The sequence below is a fragment of the Propithecus coquereli genome, unplaced genomic scaffold (assembly GCF_000956105.1).
Source record: "Propithecus coquereli isolate 6110/MARCELLA unplaced genomic scaffold, Pcoq_1.0 Scaffold177, whole genome shotgun sequence".
NCBI classification, from domain to species: domain Eukaryota; kingdom Metazoa; phylum Chordata; class Mammalia; order Primates; family Indriidae; genus Propithecus; species Propithecus coquereli.
Window position 1 is genome coordinate 97,431 of NW_012142412.1, and position 6,300 is coordinate 103,730.

Sequence of the window (6,300 nt, forward strand, 5' to 3'; positions counted from 1 at the left end):
TTATTAATATATTAGTAATTTACGAATGTAAAACTATCATATTTGCTAGTACTCCCTCGGCCCTGGTTTGCCAATTCCTGTTCTGAGTTTTCCCAATTCCTGATGAGCTGATTGGAAGCTCTGCACTCGGGATTGGGGCTCTTCGGCCATGAGCTTCGCTGAGGGGTGATCTGGTTGGGTCATTTTGCAGGGGACCCGTATCAGTATCTGCAGGCCTCTCTGTCTCATCAGAGTCTTCCAGACTCCTTCCTGGAGGCAGGCCTGAGAGCCAGCACCTGGGGGCCAGGTCAGGGGGGAGTAGGGGCTCCATCAGGGATCTCAGCATTCAGGAACTCGGCTCCCTTAGGCCAGCACAGAGCACAGGCACCATCCATACTTACAGGCCTGATGGCCTCAGTCCAGAAACCCTGTCATTGTCTCTGAACAGCAAACCTCTGGGCTCTGCCAGGATTGGGGAGGGGCTGTCACCCAAGGGTCCCCATGGGGGGAAGGATCCAGTCTCCAAAGTTATGTTATTATTGTCCTGTTGTCTCTTCAGCTCCCTTGGCCCTTGTGATTTTTGCCTTTTGAAAACATCCCTTTGCTGATGTTTTAGTTGAGTACGGGATGAGTGAAAGTATATGTGTGCATTTAATTTACCATCCTTAAGTGGAAGCCCAGAAAAAGGGTTTCACAAGAAAGGGCTCTATTACGCACATAGTTTTAAACTTGGACATTCCGTGTTGATACATAAATATCTAACTATTGGTAAACATAGGCTTTCCAGTTTTTCACGACGGCAAAAGTGTTGAATTAGCGTCCTTGGGCAAGTCTCTGCATAGTCGTCTGAGTATCTCTGTGGACTAAGTTATTATAAATGGAAGCGATGACTGTATACCTTTTAACATTTAATAGACGTTGCCAAATTGTTCTCGAAAAGATTGTAAACTTGGATCAACAGTGTATGAGACTGATTCCCCCATTCTCTAAAACCTTATCTAGGTTTATTCTGTAACAATCTGATGACCGAAAATACAATTGCCCACTTACTCATTGCCCATTTTTTAATTGATTTTTCAAATCTTTTTCTCATTGAAATATGAGGTCTCTGCATATTAGTGACAACCCTTTTATTTGTGTTGCAGAGAGCGGACTCTTCACTAAGGAAGGCAGCTGTTCAATATTGTCGCTGCCGCTGCTCTTGCAATTGGTTTCTGTTTCCTGGCCTCCACTGTTCTCACTTCTAATCATTCTCTTTTAAAATAGCTTTACTGAAATCATTCATATGCCATAGAATTTACCCTCTTAAAGTGTACAGTCCAGTGGCTTCCAGTATATTCCCAGAGTTGTGCTCTTCTCCACACCACACACCATTGCAAAATGAATTGTTATAACAGGCATTATTTATTGAGGGATGAGTTTAGTTTTAGACAGCCATCAAACAATAATTATATTTGAGTTGTATATGGGACATCCAAGCAGAAATTAGTCATTAGATGCAGTTAGCTCCATTAGTGTGATGCTCAGGGAAAAATTGAGATAAAGTGTTATATTAAGGAGTCATTTTTATATATAGCTAATGATTAAAACCATGGGGATGAGGCATATGAAAAGAAGACCGACACTTAAACAAGCAGGCCAAGGCAGTGCAGGATAAAGCCAGCCTTTGATATTACTGAAGCCGGAGCTCTCGCTTTAGGAGGGACAGGACAACAGGACATACAAACATGACATGGGAGGAGGAAAGGAACATGTAGTGCTAGATTGGAATCACGTACTTAGGACTTCAAAAATAGACATGTTTTCTAGTTCTTTCCACTACAAGGCCCCTGAAGCAATGATACCCCTGTAGTAAGGAAGGTAGCTAGCACTCACATTGTGGTTCTAAGTACTGCTCCTTGCTAAGAAGAATCTGGGCCCCTTGGATGGCTACTTCCAAGTCTAGGGCAGGGGAGGCACAAGGAGAGCCTAGAACATGTAATGCCACGAAGTAAGGACATGCTCGGCGAACGACAGTGACACAGTGCAAGAACACAGCAGGTGCTGGAAAGGGCTCCCACTGGCCGAATACGGGGCAATTTCAGCATCAGCAGAATCATGATGATAATGCATTGCAACCCAGAGAATAAAGAAAAGAATCCCGACCGCATCGTGATAGGAGAAAAGGTGAGGGAACTCTCCTTTATAGGAGAGTGCCTGCTAACAGATGTAGAATAAGTGATTGGATTAGGAAAATCACCACTTTGTCACCACCAGTGTAAGAATCCGTGCAGTAAGAGATCAGAAATGGATGCCGATAAACCGCTGGGGCAGGTGTGGAGGAGCAGTGTTTTCAGGCAGTATCAAAGCATCACCTTACACGTTGCTTATTAATTTCAAAGTAAGAAAAGGTGACTTTAAACTGAAGGGATCTGGCAGATGTCTCCTTTACAAGTTGTCCAACTTTGTCAGCACTAATGGGACAAGCTGACCTGTGATCCCTGACGCGATACAGCACATAGTATAGATCACCTGTACAGGCGCAGTGTTGCCAAAAATGTTCCACTTCAATCTAATCAAGTGAGAAAACAGTCAGGCAAGGATTGTGAGACCTTGGTCCTGGACTTTCCAGACATGTTAATGTCTTGAAAGATCAAAGAAAAACAACAACAAACACAACCGGAGGGAGATTGAGCTAATTAAACGAGACTAAAGAGAGAAACATGACAACTAAATGCAATGAATGATTCCTGATTTGATCCTGGATTTAAAAAATTTTTAAAGCTACAAAAGGCATTTGGGACAATGGGAAAAATCTTAATATGCACTTTATTTTGGGTGATGTTATTGCATCAGTCTTAGTGTGTTGAGTGTGATTGTGGTATTGGTGGAAGGTGTGATGCACCATCCAGGGAAGGCAGGAAGCACACAGCCCTCAGCTGTGATTCGCTTTGGAATCGCCTCAGCTGGAGATCACCTTGCCCAAGGTCATGGCCCTCTCCTGAAGCAGCCCGCATCCACTGCCTGAGGCCGGACAGCCAGCTTTAAAACTCTGTGGGGTTGGCTGAGGCCTTCCTTGAGCTTGAGCTGCAGCTCAACGTCTCCCTCCCCCATACTGTTTCCTGCTCCGTCCTCCTCCTCTCCCCCTCCCCAGGTGGTAAGCCCAGAAGCACCTCTTGAAGGCTAATCTCCATCTCCGAGACTGCCTCCTGGGAGTCCAATCTGGGACAGTTTCTACTAGGGGGGCCTGAGGGAGCAGGTACAAAGATGGAATCTTGGAGCTGGATCACCCACCTGGCTGGCAGTAAGGACTTCGGCACTGGTGGATGGAGCACAAAGGTGCCACCTGGCACAAGGTAGCAGCTCCTGAATGTGCAAGTCCTAGAACTTTGACCAGGGGATAACTGGTGTGGTGTAACAGTGGAAACAAGCTGGTACGATGTATCAGACAAGATACTCAAAAAATATGAAGATCATGGGACCCTGAAATAAGAGAGACCAGGTTGTAGTGCTTAACTGCTTAAGGTCAGAAACCAGGTGAATGCAAGGTAAGGGGCACGAACAATCAGAGAGGGTGGGCTTACCTGGTGAGTTACGGCGCTTGTTCACAGAATGATGAACCCCTGGGTGAGATCGATGGATAGCCAACAAGTGGGCTACTCAAGCTGTACAATCAAACTACTGCAAGGATGGGTAACAGGTGGCCCCAATAACCAGTCATGATCCCTTTCCCGGTTTCGGGATCTGAGCCAGTTTTCAGACTGAAACTCTTATCGACTGAAGGACAGACTGAGTCTTCAGGAGGAAGAACGCTGCAACACCAAATGGATAAGGTAAGAATTCCCCGCACTCCTTCCACAAAAGAGCCGACGGCCATTGACTCAGGCAACCGTCCACTGGGAAAGGGAATGCCCTCGCATTGTGAGGACTGCTGAACACAGGGGCTGAGTTCAGAACGAAACCAGGACATGCAGCGTCATCAGGGGCCCCTTGTTAGACTGAGGACACCTGAGACCAAGTGCTACCTGGAGTCTTGGCCCAGGCACGGCTCGCACTGGTCCTCGGGGTTTATGGACCTACTCAGCGGCCATTTTCCTGATTCCTGAATGTGTCCATGGAATAGACGTACTGGGATGTTGGCACAAACCCCTGCTGGTTCCTTGACCTGTGGGGTGAGAATTTAGGGGCGGGGAAGGGCTGAGGAAACATACCTTTGAAATCGCTCCTGAAGCTCAGGTTGGAGGCAGAAATCGGTGCCACCCTTTGTGACTTAAAGGCCACTGGGGCAGTGGTCCCACTGTATCTTCATTTCATTTGACAGTCTGGTTCCTGCAAATATGAGAGGCAACTAGAAGGGTGAGAGTGAATTACTGCAGTTGCAGCTGCCGTGTCAAATGTGGCATCTTTGATACTGTCCTAGGTACAAGACATGTGGCCACTGGTTGATGAAAGCAGACTTTTCCACCCCAAACAGAAAGGATCACAAATAGTTTATATTCACTTGGAACAGACAACAGTATGTATTTTGGTCTTGCCCTAGAGCTATGTTAATTCTCTCACTCTCTGTCATCATATACAGACAGTCCCCGACTTATGATGCTTCAACTTACGATTTTTCAGCGTTATGATGGTGCGAAAGCAATATGCATTCAGTAGAAACCACACTCCGAATTTTAATCTTTTCCTGTGCTAGCCATATGTGGTACAATATTCTCCCACGATGCTGGGCAGTGGCAGTGAGCCGCAGCTCCCAGTCAGCCACGTGATTGCGAGAGTAAGAATTCATTTTGATAAGAAATAGACGCATATTTTCGGGATGGATTTGCCTTTCCTGCCAGGGGTTTGATCCACTGGGGTCCCCTATCATGCTGAGTCAGCCCAAGGGACCCATTTTACAATAAAGGAGGTGTGTGAGGGACACAAGGCCATGAAATCCACTGGTCATACCATACACCGCACCAACTCAGAAGCCGTTGGCGGCAGAGCCATGGAATGGCATTTTCTAGGCACAGCTAAAGCACCAGCTCAGGCGGTACCTTAGGATGGGCTGGGATCTCCCAGGGTGCCATGCACACTTTAAGTTAATGACTTTTTTTTTTTTTTTTCTGGTGCCATGTTCCCAACAGGCAGATGACATAGGGTAGAGGCTGGGGTTTCTCCACTTACCATCACCCCTACCCTGCTACTCTGGACTCTCCAGGTTTATCGATCCAATTTCCAAAAGGGGGAATGCTTTCACCAGGGGAAACAGCAGGAGTCCCACTGAAATATTAGCTACAGTTGCCCCCTGGGCACTTTCACCAAGAGACTGCAGCAGAGGGAGGAGTCACGTCCCAGCAGGAGTGACGGACTCTGGTCTTCAGGAGGAGGTTGGGGGGGGGGCCTCTATCACACAGTGGGAGGAGAGTTTGGCTCCCAAATGGTCTGTCTGGGTGCCCGTTGGTACTTTCTTGCCCAATTCTGATGGTATAAGGACAAGTTCAGCAACCACAGTCTGAAAAGGGTATGGAAACCAGAGGCTCAGACCTCTTGTGCATGAAGGCCTGGGTCATACCACCAGGCAAGCCACTGAGACCAGGAGAGAAATCTAGAATGGATAATGGAGGGGAAAAATAATATCTACTGAGGCCCAGCTGCAGCAGTAGGGGCTTTGATTTGTCTCCTGGACTGTCCTCTCTAACGTTTTCCCCTGAGGGTAAAGGGGTGGACTGCGGTGACTGTTATAATGCACTGCTCAGAGTCCCCCAGGATTGAAGGATGTCAGCTGTCCTTGGAATTGAACTGACTCAGCTGCAGAGAGCACCACTGCCTCAGATCACACACCCCTTCCCGGGCAGCCCTCATGCAGTGACCTGTCGACATAGGAATATAAAAATCCAGCCTCCTTGTCCCAATTCAGGACAACTCTGAAGGGCCACCCCAGCTTCAGCACTCTCTATGGGACGGACTGAGGCCACCCTTGGCAGTCCGGCGTCCACACCTTCCCTTCCACAGGTGGTATCCCAGGAGGACACCTAAATAAACCTTCCCCAGGCTCATCTCAGAGTCAGCTTCCTGGAAACCAAACCTGTGACATATGGTCATGCGTATGGTTCTGTGGGGGGAGTGTTCTGTTTTGAGGGAGATATGCTGAAGGACTGTGGTTTAAGTGTCATGAAGTTTGTAACGTCTTCAAACTGTTCTGGAAAAACATACTACTTGCATGTGTATATATAAATACAAAAATATCTCGTGAATGAGGTAAAATGTTAACAATTGGTGAGTCTAGATGAAGTGTATACCTGTGTCTATGATTTTCTTGCAACTTTTCTGTAGGTTTGAAATTTTCCAAAATAAAAGTTC